This window comes from Amyelois transitella, chromosome 4 (genome assembly GCF_032362555.1).
Source record: "Amyelois transitella isolate CPQ chromosome 4, ilAmyTran1.1, whole genome shotgun sequence".
Taxonomy (NCBI): Eukaryota; Metazoa; Arthropoda; class Insecta; order Lepidoptera; family Pyralidae; genus Amyelois; species Amyelois transitella.
Window position 1 is genome coordinate 2,178,242 of NC_083507.1, and position 17,918 is coordinate 2,196,159.

General features: G+C 34.6%; 1 protein-coding gene across 1 annotated transcript in view; it reads right to left on the bottom strand.

Annotated features, from left to right (window-relative positions):
- LOC106130950 (neurogenic locus Notch protein) overlaps positions 1-17,918 on the bottom strand; it is a 126,829-nt gene that overhangs the window by 107,792 nt on the left and 1,119 nt on the right. The window lies entirely within an intron of this gene.

The window sequence follows — 17,918 nt, forward strand, 5'->3', positions numbered from 1 at the left end:
AGCTGCCGGTGACGTCACAAGGGCTCAGCATAGTCGGATGCGCTGAGGCGTAGTGGAAAGAATAGCATTATAACTAGACTTGGGTCATGTTTCTACGTGCACGTGGTTTTAAAAGTTCTGAGAATATCATGAGGAGAATTTGAATGAGATTTAGGTATGGCAAAACGACTGACGTAAAACATTGATTACGGAAATCTAGATTATTATTAATTATTGGTCGTAACAGATGGCTTAACGATGATATTGAGATCCAATGACAGAAAATACCACGAATAATTTGAACGGACGATTACAATTCCTGGACAAAATATAAAAAAAAATCAAATACACACAAGAAAACGTTCTTGCAGTCACGTCAATTTTGGGCACTAATAACAATGATTGTAATGTTGTTGATCTAGTAAATAAATGCATGAAAAAATAGAAGAAATTATTAATTTGTATTGAAATTTTAATGTAATTTTAGATTAGATCAATGAGGTATCATATTTGTCAAATACTGCCTAAAGTGTAAGTACAATGAGTTGCCTAAAAAAGAAGCCTTTTACGACATCCATGGGAAAGAGATGGCGTGGTCCTATTATTTTTTGTATTGGTGCCAGGAACCACACGGCACTATATATGTATGGATAAAGATTATACATTCATACTATTATGAATAGAAAAACAGACCAAAATAACGGCTTCCAGTTCTAATCTCAAAACAATTACAGCCATGTTTTCTCCAGAAAGCACGTACTAATCAGATAATGCAAAACACAAGGTCTAATTAGCACAATACTTGCTTTCTCCGTATCATTGATAAAATGGGAATCCCTACTGGCAACACTTGCAACGATGTTGCTAGATAAGCAAGAACAATTATCGTGATATTTTATCCTGTTCGTTATCAATATCTTACCGTGACCTATCGTACTTTACTTTAGTTATAAATTATGAATATTCTAATGATAAAATATAAAAAGTAATAATATTTCGGATGGGTACCTACTATGAGTTCAACCTAGTAATATAAGATTCTGTTAATTAGATTTAGTTATTTTTGTATTTTGTATTGTATGTACTAGATAAATGCTATGCCAGTGAACTTCACAAATAATACCTAGGGATTGAAATTCAGTGCTCAACAATTTTTGGATGAAAGAAAATTAACTTCTACAATTTTAACATCAATCATGTTATTAAATTGCATGTAGTCACTAATCCTAAAATTAATTTCGAACTTACAAGTGTATAAAATTGTTTCCACTTAACGAGTTTCTTTATCAATTTATCATTTACATAAAATAATTTTCAAATAAATAATATCAATAACTTAACATTTTTCATCAAATCAATAACTCTTTTGTGCATATAAAAATAGTCAGCAGGTGGATTCAATAAATTTCGGGCGTATAATGCTATGTCAGAGTTACATATACATATGTTTCACATTGGGCGAATAGATGTGAGGCATGCTGGATATTTATATAAAGAATAAAGAACCAATTTCATCAATAATAAAAATAATTTGAGAGAAATTGGAAGGAACATCATTTTGAATCGACAATTACTAAAAAAAGATACAATAAAAAACGGCCTGGAAATGCCTTTCCAACTCTTTAGCTTGCTAAAGAAAATAGATATTTGAAGGGTTTGTTACAAAGATAATATTATCACTTGTTTGTTTAAGACTTAATATTTCACATATAATCACGTCTATATCCCTTGCGGGGTAGACACAGCCAAGAGTCTTGAAAAGACTGATAGGCCACGTTCAGCTATTTGGGTTAATGATAGAATTTAGGTTCAAATAGTGACAGGTTGCTAGCCCATCGCCTAAAAGAAGAATCCCAAGTTTGAAAGCCTATCCCTTAGTCCCCTTTTACGACATCCATGGAGTGGTCCAATTCTTTTTTGTATTGGTGCCGGGAACCACACGGCACACTTAATAATTTTTTTTATATAATAGTATGTATTATATGAAAACACTGTCCATTTATAAAGTAACGTAAAATTTTAGAAAAAAAAGTGTTTGTTGTATTCATGCCACTAAACTCGCCTCTCTAACTTGTCTAATGTAATATTTATAGGCAGTCTAATTAATCATGAACCCAAATGCTGGGCAAATCGGATTAATAGGCCCAGTGATGCTGGGTACCGGCGGATTCTAAACTGTATTTTACGACCATAATTTGTCTAACATCTAAAGCTATTGTGGCACCGCCACTTTAATGGTGATGTTATTTTTCAAGATTTTTTAAATAACGTTAACTTAAAATTTAATAAATTTTGATAAGAAGAAATATGTGAAAAAGTAATTGCAATATTTGGAAAGGATAACTTGTTAAATCAATATGGAGGACTGGACAGTGTGTAAAGATTATTTTGAATCGCGAACTCAGCGCCCCGAAATACATATCTTGTAGGATATAAATGTTTATCTAAAAAACTGAAAAAAATGGGATTCAAATTTAGATAAACCTTTTACACATTTCACGTCATAATAAAAAGCTGTTTAGCTTTTATAGTATTGTCATGCTAAGGGGACAGACAATAAGTGGCCAAGTTATACTTCGTTTTAGTTCAAATAACATACACACATATCGTCACGTCTATATCCATTTCTGGGTAGACAAAGCCAACAGTCTTGAAGAGACTGAAAGGCCACGTTCAGCTGTTTGGCTTAATGATAGAATCGAGATTCAAATAGTGACAGCTAGCTAGCCCATCGCCTAAAATAAGAATCTCAAGTTTATAATCCTACCCCTTAGTCGCCTCTTACGACATCCATGGGAAATGAGATGGAATGGTCCTATTCTTATTTATATTGGGGCCGGGAACCACACGTCACTCAAATAAATAAAAAGAAATAATGCATCTTTCCCATTACTTTCAAAAGCAAACACCTTAATGTAAAATAAAATAGGTAATCAACAATTGTTATCTGTTCCAACACTCCTAATTAGCTACCAGCTTTGAAACTGGTCTGTTTCCAAAGCATTATCGGAATGAAAATGCATTAATGGACATTAAAATAATCTTTATAAAGCCTTCGGCACTTCAAATTTGAGCCGACAAATGAAATATGGCCAACCCACTCACTTATACTTATAATGAGACTGTATTAACATTCAAATGTTACAAAATTGTGTCATTTACATTTTTATAATAACAATATCAACAAGTTTTTCGTCATAAGTTTTGGAGTTAAACCCAATAAGCTAAAATATCATCTATGTATTGGAAACATGTAGTCTCTGCCTACCTCTCCGGAAAAAAGGCGAGATTTTATGTATGTATGTCATCTAAAATAAGTAATTATTAAAACAGAAGTTCAATTTAGCATACATATAAGTAAATTAGTCAAATATTGGAAAAATAATAAAGAAAACAGAACACCATGTTGATAAGAAGGAACCTATTACGAACTAAGAAAGTATTTTGGAAATTGATTGACAAAGAGATAGCATAAAGTAAGTTTGAGTGGCTGAAGGTTCTTAATCTAGAAATTATACATACATATAATCACGTCTTTATCCCTTGCAGGGTAACAGAGCCAACAGTCTTAAAAATACTGATAGGCCACGTTCAGCTGTTTGGCTTAATGACAGAATTGAGATTCAAATAGTTAAAACTTGCTGGCCGATCGCCTAAAATAAGAATACCAAGTTTATAAGCCTATCCCTTAGTCGCCTTTTACGACATCCATTGGAAATGAGATATAGTGGTCCTATTCTTTTTTTTCTATTGGTGCCGGGAACCACACGGCATATGATTCCAATACTAAAAATTACATACAATCCGTCTATCCAGCTCAATAAGAGACGCTTGACTGATATGTGATCATCGTTCAGAGCTAACGACAGACGCTGTTCAGCTGACAAATGACTGACTACTAGTTACCATCCATCAGGGTGAAGTTAAACTCTGAACTTTGCTTCAATAACATTGCTCAATAATAAACCATTTTTGACCATGCAATGTGTTGCGTCATTTCACTAACTCTGAGCCGATGTGGACTCGAAAATAGTTAGGGGATAATTGCCTTATTATTTTTGAAGTACTGAATGGTTAAAAAGGAATATTCTGATCAAGTCAACAAAAAATATAGTAAATTGTTGACCATTTCTTTTGTTTTTTTTTCGATAATAACTTTTTTGTAAGATCTATCCATTTTTGCAAAAATTTTCATTATTATGGTATAATTAATGAAAAACCATCATGAATCATCAAAAATTGATGAAAGTTCAAAGATTTTTTATTTTCTGAATTTTATAATTACGTTTTTATACTGATAGCCATACAAAGTAAACCCATTCAGCTGAACATCTCCTTTTAATCTTTTCAAGACCGTTGACTCTGTCTACCCAGCAAGAGATATAGACGTGACTTTATGTTCCAAACAAAATGGTAGAAATAATTCAATTACTGACAATTTTAAATACCTGTCATAAAATAAGTTCCATCAGGTGAAGACAGGTCATGAATCTATCAATAACTTTCTAAATGGTATACCGACTGGGTAATTCAATCACTTTCGCAGCTATTAATCCATATACGTCTGCCAGATCTTCTATGGGAGGAACAAAAGCATCATCTAATTAGATTCAATAGTCACGTGCAATTTTGCGGTATGGTCGACCTGCAGGTTAACATCCCAGGAGAACCGACTTTATATTCTGGACCGGACTTAGGTAGGTAATATGTACGAATGTCAATTTTTTTTGACATTTTTGACATACAAAAATGCAGGCGACATTTGAGGGTTGAAACCTTAATGGGAATTTAATGAAATATACAAACAATGATGCCATAAATTAAGATGATAATTAAAAGTAAGTAACTAATTGATTTACTCTAGCGCAGTCATAAAAATTTTCATATTAGTTATATTTGTCGTTAAGCCTTGATACTTGAAGACATACATACATATAGTCTTTATCCCTTACTATAGGAGCAAACAATCTTAAAGACTGGAAGGTCATGTTCATCTGTATGACAGACATACAAACATATGTCTATAACCCTTGCGGGGTAGAAAGGGCCAACAGTTTTGTGTCTATGATAAAATTGAGATTTCAATAGTGACAGAGTTGGTAGCCCAAAGAAGCCCTAGCCTACTTTAGTTTGAAAATAAACTTTATTAAAAAGGTAAGTAGTACTTTATTCCTCAGTATCTCTAGCGAAGGCCCTGTATGGCCCTTATGCATAATCCGGCCCTGTTAATATCCCATATAAGTCTAGCTCACAATAAGCCAGATCTGCTCAGTTAATGCACGTAATTTAGACCCCTGAACGAGTAACCAACGGTACTATTGAACTCCATTTCTTAACCGTTGGAAAACACCCTGGGCGTTTTACAGGGATCACTAGAGGTAACATTATCTTGGTGTTCTTACATCTAACAAGCTTTGGAAGTCAATATATTTTCTTCAACCAGTGTTTAATCACAATGTGAACATCGCAGAATATTTTCTAATTTTGAGAAATTTGGTTATTCGACAGTTTGAGGAGTTTAAGTTGACATCTTATTTAAATCAATTTATTAAGGCCAAAAGTGCAATATCATTTTTATGTGACATATGTTATGTGCGATATTTATGTGGCCATTTAATTGGGTAATATTGACCGCAACGTTTGTAATTTTCCATTTGTATTTCGTAATACCACCACAGTTAATGTTAAAATAAAACATTGTATGATTTAACTAACTCAACATAAACCTTCTTAATTTAACGTATAAAATTTTAATTTATCTTAAAATGCAGCAGTTAACGTCACGGCGCATGTTTTAATTTCAACTGGTGTAATAAATAGTCCAGACATTGCGTGACTTATCTCAGTGAAAGCTCCAAAAGCTCCTTCAAATAACGCTCATAAGAGGTCTTTAGGTGCCGCCGCAACTTAAACTATAGATTCATAAAAGAAGAATATTAAAAATAATGCTCCACCTAAATTTATTCCGGCTAAAACATTAATATTCGACCGCAAACAATAATCTTTGTATAAATCATAGAGCCATAATTCCACTCACACGCGAGGTGAATCACAGTTCTGAGAAAACGGAAACGACAAATTCTCCGTTCTTTTTATGTTATAAACCGGCTAAGTTAAACATGACACGGTTACCATGGTTGCCGAGTACGATTTTGTTGTTTTTGTCGAATAGACGGTTAGTGGTCGTGCGCCGAACACCTGCGCTCGCGCACCCGGCGCAAATCTCGGAGGGTGCTCCAGGGCGAAGGGATCGAGCAGGTAAACGGTCCCCAAGCCATCCCTGCGGGCGACAGACTGTTTCCAATCCAAACGAAACTGGTTTTAAAAATAATCTGTTAGATTAGTTTGCAACTGGAGAAATACTGTATGTTAATGTCGATTTTGAGTTAGTAATTGCTGTGTGTAGTAAGAAAAGCAATTCGGGTCTCACCTCTTGCGCAACATCCATGTGTCGGGCACGTTCATAAGCGGTACCATCAATTGCATCTCGGGCTTTGGTTCAAACCGCAACTAAGAGATACAAAAAATAAGCGCCGAATACATTCGAGGTATTAATTACAGTCCAGTCTCGGTTGTACTCGTGTATTATGTAATTAACCATTACTCCAGCCTCAGAATAATAGTTGGCAGCTATTTTATTCATTAACTTGTCATAGAAATGATATATTTTAGTTTCAAATTTGCGTCAATGATGAAGAAAGTTTATTATATACAGATGATATCGAAGCAGAGTAATTTAGAAGTGACAAATTAAAGATAATAGATTGTGATATACTACAATTTTTAAGTTGGACATTTCTTAAATTTAAAGCTAAACAGCTCATTTATCTCTTACATTTCTACTAAAGATAATGGAAATCATGAAATTGCCTTTTACAAATCATTCAAAATAACATCCTTTTGACTGCTCTCACGATTAACGCTAAGGTATTTAACCGAGCAATTAAGCTGAACTTCTGGATTCAGTAGCTTTATAAATAATACTTAAGCAATTACAAGCGAAGTTTGCCCGCAAACCAGATGGTCTGCGCTCTACAGGCCTTGTAGTTTCATTGTAGTCATTAACATGACAAGATTGCACCTCGTCATCTAGTTACTGTTTAAAATTAAACTGCATTTGCGAAGATGTATCTAAAATGAAGTATACAATTTCATAAATGTTATCTTGCAAACTTCTTAGTTCAATTTTAACGGTTGTCGAAGCGTCATTCATGTCTTTTAAGAATTAACAAAAAAAAATGTCTAATTGCTGTTTAAAGAAGAGGTACGCAGACAATGTCGTCAAAGTAAGCGAAAAGTGACAAGTGGGAACAAGTGCAGTGTTTTATGACACCGCCGCATTGTTTACAGGCGTCGTGAATGAATCGTCGGAAACGGCCGCTTGACGTGCAACATTTTGCCGGATTCAAGAGTCTTCCGCACTTCATCGCTTTGTTTCCAAGTGTGGTTGACAAACCGCTTTATAACCATCGTAAATTAAGAGTAACAATCAATTGAAGGGTCCAGCAGTTGTACTATTTCCATTGATTACCAAAAACGTGTGTGGTTTGGTTGGTATGGGAAACAGCAGTTCGGTTTGAAGTACTGTCAGATGTGACTTGTTTATTTCAACTCATGTCGAGTTTTATATCATACAAATTTCTAGATTTTATTTCGGTATAAACTGAGAAATACTGTATGTTAATGTCGATTTACATACATACATACATATGATCACGTCTTTATCCCTTATGGGGTAGACAGAGCCAATAGTCTTGGAAAGACTGATAGGCCACGTTCAGCTGTTTGGCTTAATGATAGAATTGAGATTCAAATAGCGACAGGTTGTTAGCCCATCGCTTAAAAGAAGAATCCCAAGTTTATAATCCTATTCCTTAGTCGCCTTTTGACTTAATGAGAAGAAATTATACATATTGATGCTCACTTCTTTAATACAATAAATACATAAATTGATTTTTATGCTTCTTTTTAATTAAAAAAAAGGAATTCATCAAAAACAATCATAAATAAAAAACGTACTTTTGTCTTCCTCCACCACGCATGTTAATCAATCCCAAATTCTGACATGTCTTCAGTACACTGATGTTGACTTATTTATGTTTGTTACTCAATGGGACTGATCGGGAACATCAAAGGCTGTTAATAATAACACTCATTGTACTGTCCAAGAGTAATATTCATTTGCGGGATGAAGAAAGAACAGAGACTGAGGTCAAAATAAAATTGAGTGAGTGACAGGTGAAAAGATCCTCTTCTAGAGTGTTTATTTTCACTGGCTTTGTTCACCTGCACATTCCTGGACAGGAAAAATTATGTAGACAAGACAGTAATTACATTTTTTTGATTAACTTTTGTTTTTATTACTACAAGAACTTTAACTAACATATCAATTAAACGAGGAAAACACAAATCATATCATAAACCTGATAATATACAACGTAAAATCAGCTAAACTCCTTGCGGACATTTCTTTTAATTTAAACCATGACCATCTGACATCAAAGACCATCACTGATGTAGAATAAAAACCAGCTAATGATAAAAATAATCGAATATAAGATAAACATTCGGATAAACAAGATCTCGTTGCAGAATCGAACATGACTCACGCTCGCATTATATTATAGTACAAACTTGTAATCAGACCTTAGGCCGAGGTCACATGTAGTGATAACCAACATTCACACGGTCCGATAGCCCGGGTTTCCGCCAGTTCCGTCAACTTGTCGAGACCTGAACACCCGCTATCGGCACCCACTTCCGCCGGACACCGCAAACTCGTGTGATTGTTCTTCAACAGTTTGATAATGGAGCCTAGTTTTTGGCTTTCTTTTATTATAAACAAGTTCGGTTTTAGGCATTTTATTCCAATTCTTTGCCAACGTTATCGAACACAAAGTATTTACGAAAACAAAGTATTTACCCGCTGCGTCTTGTTCCACGCTTGGGATTCTTCTTTTTGGTGATAGGTTAGCAATCTCGGCATCCCAATTCCATCTGTTAAAAGTGGCCTTTTCAGTTTATGGCCCTAAGATCTGTCTACCCTATAAGACAATTTACCCTATAACTATTTATTCATAATGTCTTCGACTGTAATAAAGCAGAAGTTGTTTAGGACCACAAATTTAATCTCATTACCTATTTATCAGATTACCGCAATAAAGACAATAGGTTTAGTTCTCACATCGCGCCATACTTGTGGAAGTCTGTCGCTGCGCTCGCGCATAACTCCCATTATTGTGGAAACGTAAGCCAGTTACGAAAACGGATTAGAATTGTCGCTTTAAAACTCACACGACACTTACGTTTGAACACAGCTATATTTCTCTTAAGTACCTATTTTCGATATTGTTTAGATTACTAGTCAGTAAAAAATAACGGCAATTAATAACAGGTTTGTCCTTGTCTTTTTTTTCGATAAATCTTTGATCAATGCTTTAGATAAATGATTTATAAGAGAAACCAAAGCTACATAAGTATTTCTTATTCAAAAAGTCAATCACATTTTTAATATCTAAATTAGCATTTCTGTCTGTCGAAAATCTAGGTATCAAACATTACGCACTAGTAAACTTTTAATAATCCAATTATAGGTGTCTGGACAGTCTCATTGCACTTATGACATGCAAATTATTTATGCACCAACAGACGGACAGCTTGATTGCTCTGCTCTATTCTCATGAATAGTTATTCCCAATTAACAAAGGTTACTTTGAAGTATTTATTGGTCAGGATACAGCTTACGGTTTCTTGCCTAAGGCCCTTCGAAGTTTAAATGGACATTTGAAATACACTTACTATTCGCATATTCTTCATCTTTTTCTTTCTGAGACTTGTCTACTAATACTTACTTGCCTTTAAATACTTTTACATCTCCGAAAATGTAGGTAGATCATCAAGTAATTCCTTTAAAATTTGACCCGGAGGCTAGTTTCATAATCTATTCTTGATTACATTCGCTTCTGGCTTTGAGAACCGTTATACTATATCTCCAGTTTTCGACGGCCAGCATAGAACAATGAGCATCGTATAATAATCCATCATGCACAATAGATAACTGATCATTATCTTCTTGTAATTCTATCGCAAACACACTGAGCTTTACTGTAGATTAAATTTAATAGAATTGATTAATTAAGGACAGACATCATCTATCAGTTCATCAATGGCTATCCAACGAGAAGAAAGTGTTGTTTCTTGTGTTGTAATTAATATTTTCCTTATAATTGATAAGATCGTACATTCCAAATCGGAAGTCAACCGAGGATAAAATACCACATCGTCGAAAAATACCTTTATATCCTGAAGATCTGTAATTGTTTGGATATCTGAAGTATCCTGCCAATTATTATTGATTTTTGTTGAATTATCATCTTCATCTTCAAATGCCAATGATTCCGAACAAAAGAATTATCAACGATCAAATCTTAATTTCTTTTGATGCCTTTCGCGTTCCGCATTAATTTTGCAACTCTTATTATTAAGGTACTTACATAATGAAAAGTATTGTATGTTATAAATACTGACACTAGATATCTAAAACCTGTTATGAACATGTAATTGCCCACGCGCATAATGTATCAAATATCGCAAAAAGGGAAAGAATGTAGCGAATATCATTTTTGCAGGATTTGAATAAATATAAGAACCTATATAATATATTTTCGTTAAATATGCAAGGCGTTTGTAATTGTGAAATCACAAATTCAGCTCAATAAGCTTCGAACTTTGAGGTATTTTGAGAGATTGAGATGGATGCCAATAAAGAAATTAAATCGTACATGAGAGACAGAACCCTCTGATTTATAATTTGATCTCATTTAGTCTAGGTCTCACGATAAAACGGGCAATACAGTTAGCTAGATCATTATAAGAGAAACTAGTATTAAACTACACAACTATAGTTTTCCGATAGGCGGTCACTGGTACCGACGCTTCGGGCCCAACCCATAACACCCATAGACTGGTTTATCTAAGGTCATCCGAGCACTTTCCACGGATATCGCCTGCACACGTGTGTTAAAACCAATTTTGTGTCAATTAGCATGAAATCGACATTCGGAGAGGATTGCTTTGTTTAGACTTTTATCAACTTAAGCTTTTAGAGGCTAATGTGTAAAAGAAATATGTGGATGATTTGGATAATGTTAATGAAAATGTTGAGAAAGTAATGGTAACACCCACACCTTATTTAATTATTCTAAATTTTCCATTATTGATACACATTTACTTGATTAGGGGTTAGTTTAAAAGAGTTAAAAATGTCATCTACGCAAAATATTCCGACATTTTGAGCTCAAGAAACGTGCAGTACTCGACCTTTTTTCTAAGATAGATATCAAAACTCAAATAGAAACCAGACCAAAGGTCAGAACTGTAACTTACCTATTGATTAACTGAATTTAATATTTAATTCTAACATGAGACCGGCGATAATGAAGTGAACTAAAATCTAGATATTAATCAGGCAGACAATGAAGAAGTAGAAAATGGTAAAGCGGATCTTAATGCAGTAGTTGTAAAGTTTAAATTTGATATGGGAATTTAAAGTTGGATATGACATGAAGTGCGATGAATAGCCGACCACTTTCCAGACTAGACAGATCATAGACGCTGATCGTCATAAATCGACAAAGAGCTAAGTGGCTTTCACGGTTTGGGAAGGCCGTAGTCCTTCCGCTTTTGCAATAAGGGGGGATCGGTGTTCACTGGACAGGTTTGTTACATACATACATACATATGGTCACGTCTATATCCCTTGTGGGCTAGACAGAGAGAGAATAGTCTTGAAAAGACTGATAGGCCACGTTCAGCTATTTGGCTTAATGATAGAATTGAGATTTAAATAGTGACAGGTTGCTAGCCCATCGCCTTAAAAAATAATCCCAAGTTTGTAAGCCTATCCCTTAGTCGCCTTTTACGACATCCATGGTGTGGTCCAATTCTTTTTTGTATTGGTGCCGGGAACCACACGGCACAGCTATAATTTATTAGCTACACAGGTTTTGTTTTAAGTACTATTTACAGCATCTTGCCGAATCGTTACTTAAGTCTGTCATTTGAAGAGATCTATCACAATTACAATTATTAAAATCGTTTATTTTATTAAGGTAAAGTTATGTAAATGTAATAACATGCCATTGCCATTTAAATAATAATAATAATAGTAGGTAAAGTAAATGTAATAGAAAGGTAAGCGCTTCGGTCACGCTAAAAAAAGCGTCGTGTTCGTAATTAATTCTATTTCAGAAATGTTCAAATGGGATTTGTAAAATTCTTTAAAGATAGTCAATAGATAAATTAATGACTTACACCCGTTTTAAAACTTCAATTAAAAAGCTCGTAGAAAACAAAGGCGCGCCGAAAGAAGGTCATATGAGAATAATAAATAATTCCAATGCGCATTCATCACACGTATGGCTAATTAAAGGAATAATAGACCATCGTTTTGATATCAAGTTAAGATTCACAATAGATAGCAGAGGTAAGTACTGTGATGAAAATTTTGTAGACAGAATACTTATTAAAATTTTACTAAGTCAAAAAGAGCAATATGGACTTTAAGTGCTAGCTATAAGGTTTAATATAAGATATGGAGATGAAATCATTATGGTGTGGGAGACTTTCCAGACATTTGATATGTTACCCACAAACTGTTCAGCTTAAAAGATAGACCATAGTACTGACCTATTTCTATTCAAATAAGTATCATCAAATTTCAATATGGTATTGGTTTTACTTCTCAAACCTCAGTAAATATTATTTTTCTTGTAGTTATTTAAGTGTGGCTAGTGATATTATAATTTAACTAGCGGCTTTTGTTGCCGTGGGAATTAGTAATATGTTATTATTCAGTGATTTTATCCAAGATCTACATACAGTAAGTTATAGTAATCACTCTTTGATTTTAATTTTTAGCGTTGCATTTAAACTGTTTATGAATATTACAAGTGACCACGGATCATTGTAACATGATTCGAAACGTACGAGATAAAATAAAGGGAACATGCGTGCGCGTTTAATATCTGTATTATTTATAAATCAATTATCAAATAAATATCTTAAATCTACAATTTTCGCTGTATTTTGATGCAGTCACCGACGCAACTAACATCTTTGAAAGATTACCATACCGTATTCAATGCAATCATCATAAAATAAATTGGTATCTTCAAAACCATTTTGCACTCGAAATAGCTTCGGATGCAATCCAGATGCCGTGTATTTATCCATTCTTCATTTTTGTATCCCCAACACGCTTGCCTGAGGCTCTGTTTGGTGTTCGTGACACCGGCGCGGTGACTGGCTTATTATTAAAGCAAACGAATGAACGGACGGACCGATAACCACTTGCGCATATTCATACGATACTGTGTAAACATTACTCTCAAGTTCGTGTACAGTCATAACTAAACACAAATCCCTAATACGAAGCAATAGGGCTTAAAACGCATTGGGGCCAAAAATGTGACCGGTTTCGGTTCAAAATTTTAACTTTGAAAGTGCATCTAGCAACAGTTGTGTGAATCGATGAAATGTGTCGTTTTGAACATTCGAAGTTTGAAGAGAAGTAAGAATTAATTTAGTTTCTTTTTCTCCAAGAAATCGATAAACTTGCATAGAAACATTTAAAACATGTCGATAAAGCAAAAGAAGTAAATAGGAATCGTGGCAACTGTAAATACATTTGTCCATATCTTGATCCCGAAAAAGGTATTATTACACGTATGGATGTAGGTAATCATGTTAATCTTCCATTTACCACTCTATAGATGGAACTTAGATTGCAAATATGCATACAGTTCTAGAAACATCAACAGTTAGATGAAAACAACATTAAGACAAGCATTCTCAATGCAAATATCATACGTTCAGGAGATATAAACCTCGACAATGCAGCACCCCAGCCATCTTATGTAGTGTCAAATATTCAGCCAGGAGATCCTTGGTTATTCCGTTGTTTGTACAGGCCTGCCCTTGTTCAAACACGGACCCCACGGATGAGAGACTGGTTACACGTTAGATTTACGAGTCTCAACTTCAAGTTTTAGATAAGCTGAATATGGAACGGGTGTAATCGGAGTTATTTATTGGCAGAAAGTTTTCACAAGAGCTAGAAGGGTTGTTTTAGAAAGATAAGTTATGATATATTAGGTATTGAGATTCTATGAAAAAACTTTTAACTACACTCTTTTCACTGATTGGCTCGTTACATTTATAGTTGTGAATTGATTTGATAAAAGGTTATCTCCTCTTTCAAATAAATTGACATTTTTATTTAGCCTATTTTGTGTGTGGCGTTAAGGTCAAACGGCAGGTAAGACAGATGAGAAATAATTTACAGATCCATGAAATACCTTCAACCTTTATTAGTGGACTAGTTTAACAATATTAAGAGGGCGTGGGTTTAGCTAGACACGAGTAGCCACCAGAGGAAAGCAAGCTACTTAGTGAGCGCTGTAGTAGTCCAAAGGCCAAAAACCAAAGGCCTGGGGCGCGCGCGGGTACTTTTATAGGGCTCCCGGGCCGTGAAGAGGGGCACAGGGGAGACACGACATCCCATGTGTCCCACAGATAGGCAAAGGCCTCCCCTTTCTCCCTCCACACAATTTGACAACTGATTTCGTTAAATATACGTTACAAAGATGGCCATGTAAAATTACTAATAACGTATTAAGCAAACAAAATTCGCAGTAAATCTTCATTAGGCACACTTGTTAATGCGCATTCGTGTACGAAAACAAAACAATAGACAACTTTCGCATGAGAAACTAACATTTCCCATACAATACTGTAGCGAATGCGTAATAAAAAGTGCGCGTTTGTCTCAGCCCGCGGTGATGTAAAAAGCCTCAAAAACAATTATTTTACATAATACACCCGCATGCTTAGTGGCGACAACTCTATTATTTTTGTCCCCGAGCTGAGCCGCGGCATCGTCTAAACGAAGATCTTATTTTGGTTTTACTTGCAATACGAAACTGCGGTTAGGAGCCTAGAAAAATTTATAACGGTTGTTGCAACTACTAGTGCCGTGTGGTTCCCGGCAGTGCTGTGTGGTTCCCGGCACCAATACAAAAAAAGAATAGGACCACTCCATCTCGTTCCCATGGATGTCGTAAAAGGCGACTAAGGGATAGGCTTATAAACTTGGGATTCTTCTTTTAGGCAATGGGCTAGCAACCCGTCACTATTTGAATCTCAATTCTATCATTATGCCAAACAGCTGAACGTGGCCTATCAGTCTTTTCAACACTGTTGGCTCTGTCTACCCCGTAAGGGATAAAGACGTGATCATATGTGTGTTGTTGTTGCAACTACCGAACCTGTGCTTTATGCAACTGAAGTTAAGAAAGGCAATGACATTGTAAGCGCTGTCATTTTAAATGGTCTTCGTTTCGAAGTAAGGATAGACAGTAAACATGCATGGCACATGACAATTCTACAAACATTTGCTTCGCGTAACAGCCGCGCGCAATGATTGTAACATGCCGTAGTGTTTGTCAAGTCAATCTTTCGCTATGAACATTATTATATTTATTGTATCATTAGTGGAAATGCCCTTTGCTTTTGTTACACTAAGAATAATTAGGAGGTTAGTAGAAATTAATTTGTTAAGATTAAGCTTAGGTTATATAATACGTCACAGTTGCAATCAATTACTTACATGCGAAGCGCATGTTTTTAAATGGTTTTGCTGTGTTGAAAATTAAAAAAAAAACAGAAAGCATCCTTTGCTTTGTTAAGCCGGCATAGTTAAGAACATAAGATTTTTATGAAACCTGTAAAAGTTTACAATTTAATCGCAGATTTGAAAGGAAGCAATGGTAATTGCATTTATACGATTTAATCGGTATGAAGAGCGATTGTGGTAAGGCTTTACGACTAATCCAATTATGATAATTTTTCGCTTCTTACCTACCTTTGTTTTCAAATTATTTTATTGCCCGAGAACAGTTAAAAAATTATTTTGTGAAAAGTCTGTAATTAAACTTTGTCTTTTATGTTCCTCAAACTATCGAGTAAGTAGTAAACCATTTATTTAAGAAAACTCTTATAGTAACGGAGGTACAATATAACATTTTGAGGAATGTTATTGCTTCTAGTAAATCACTATTGGAAATAGTCTGTTCAAAAGTGTTTCATGGACGTCTTACTGCCAAAAAAGGCTATATGGCCGGCAAATTGTAGAGAACGCTTTAGACCGATAGCCATAGACAAACTCGGTTGCGTGTGGTCCGGATACTTTAGCCAAAAATGGTAATGTATCTATAACTAGACATTAATGATATTTAATCTCAATTCTATCATTAAACCAAACAGCTGAACGTGGCCTTTCAGTTTTTCAAGACTGTGTCTGCCCCGCAAGGGATATAGACGTGACTATATTTATGTATGTATTAATGATTGCAAAAACCCTTTTAAATTTGTTATTTTGTTAGAAGCAGTATTAAAATATGGTAGTTATATGAACAGTTCTTTTATAATTTTATGTCTTTACTTAAAAGAACATACACATATCACGACTCCCTTTACGTTAACCATGCCTTATGTATATAATAATGTAAATAACAAAAATATCCCCCTGTCAACATGTTAAAAACAAATTCATTACGAAACCATAAAAACATTCAACGATTCTCAAACACTATTATGGCGTTACCGAGAACAATTCCCAGTTGCAACTCGATTGGTTGAAAACAAGGCATATCAGGAGCCAGCTCATGCAAATATTGCCACTTTTACCTTCCAAATAAGGACCATAAGAGGAGAAAACACAATTTATGATACGGTAAGCACATGACCACAGAATCAAGTGAGAAATTGCCGAGTTTTAGTTGAGATTTATTCATGACAAGTATAGTGACCTCATGCTGGACAATTGCTGAGGCAATTGACCATTAATTGGGCCTGTTCATAAAATTGGGACGACGATGTTGTTCAAACATCGAGAAATAAGCAATTCGATAGCTTAATGAAATCGTTGTGTGATTGTCACGGATCGCTTAAGTGATTTTGAAGTCAGTCTCATAGATTGTTATTTTAAGATTTTTAAAAAGAAGGTAATTAATAAACTCAGGCGTTAAAACGGATGTTAAAGTAACAAGGTCTTAAAATAACTATTGACATGCTGTACCAAAAGATTTTTATCCACAAAATTAGATTTATATCCAATGGTAAAAAAAAATAATCTTTTTTATACATTACATTGAAATTTTGTAGAAACGAACAAAAAACAAAGCAAAACCCTTTTCTTAAAAAAAAATTACTTACGAAGCCAAACAATTTTTTATCTGTGCGCATTAAGTTTCACTTTACTATTATCAAGGGCTTAAATTTTATTCGGCCATTGTTAAATCTTGGTGTAGTTACAGGAAAAAGCACAAAACAAAAACTACTTAAATCAAACATCAGTTAAAATAAATTCATCGTTGAACTGAGATTATCGCGTCGTATTGCTTTTTGGTAAGATAAACTTTAGATTTAGACCTGGTACTGGACACATATAAACTATTTTATATAGAAAAGGGTATCTAAGTCAAAAAGCATACAAATTTCTGAATTTCCAACAATAACGCATAACTTTCTCTCAATCACTTGGCTTTAGGATGGAATATCTTAACGCAGATATAACCGTCTATGATTAAAATTCAAAGGTTCCAGCACAGAAATCGTGTGGATAAGCTTCGAATACTAATTCTTCTATGGACAATTGGTATTCAACAAGCTTCACGCCGACTGGCTTCGTGGATGTTTCGGATAGAATTTGAGAGGTTTTATCTACAAAGTCCGGTATTTTCAGATAACAAACAATTTTTTTATAAGCGAAATTTCTTGATTTGCTGATGATGTTCAGTTTCCTTGCAAAAATAACCCGTGGAGACAATGTAGTAGGTAGTAAATATAATTACTTACAGTTGAAGTGATGTGACGTCAAT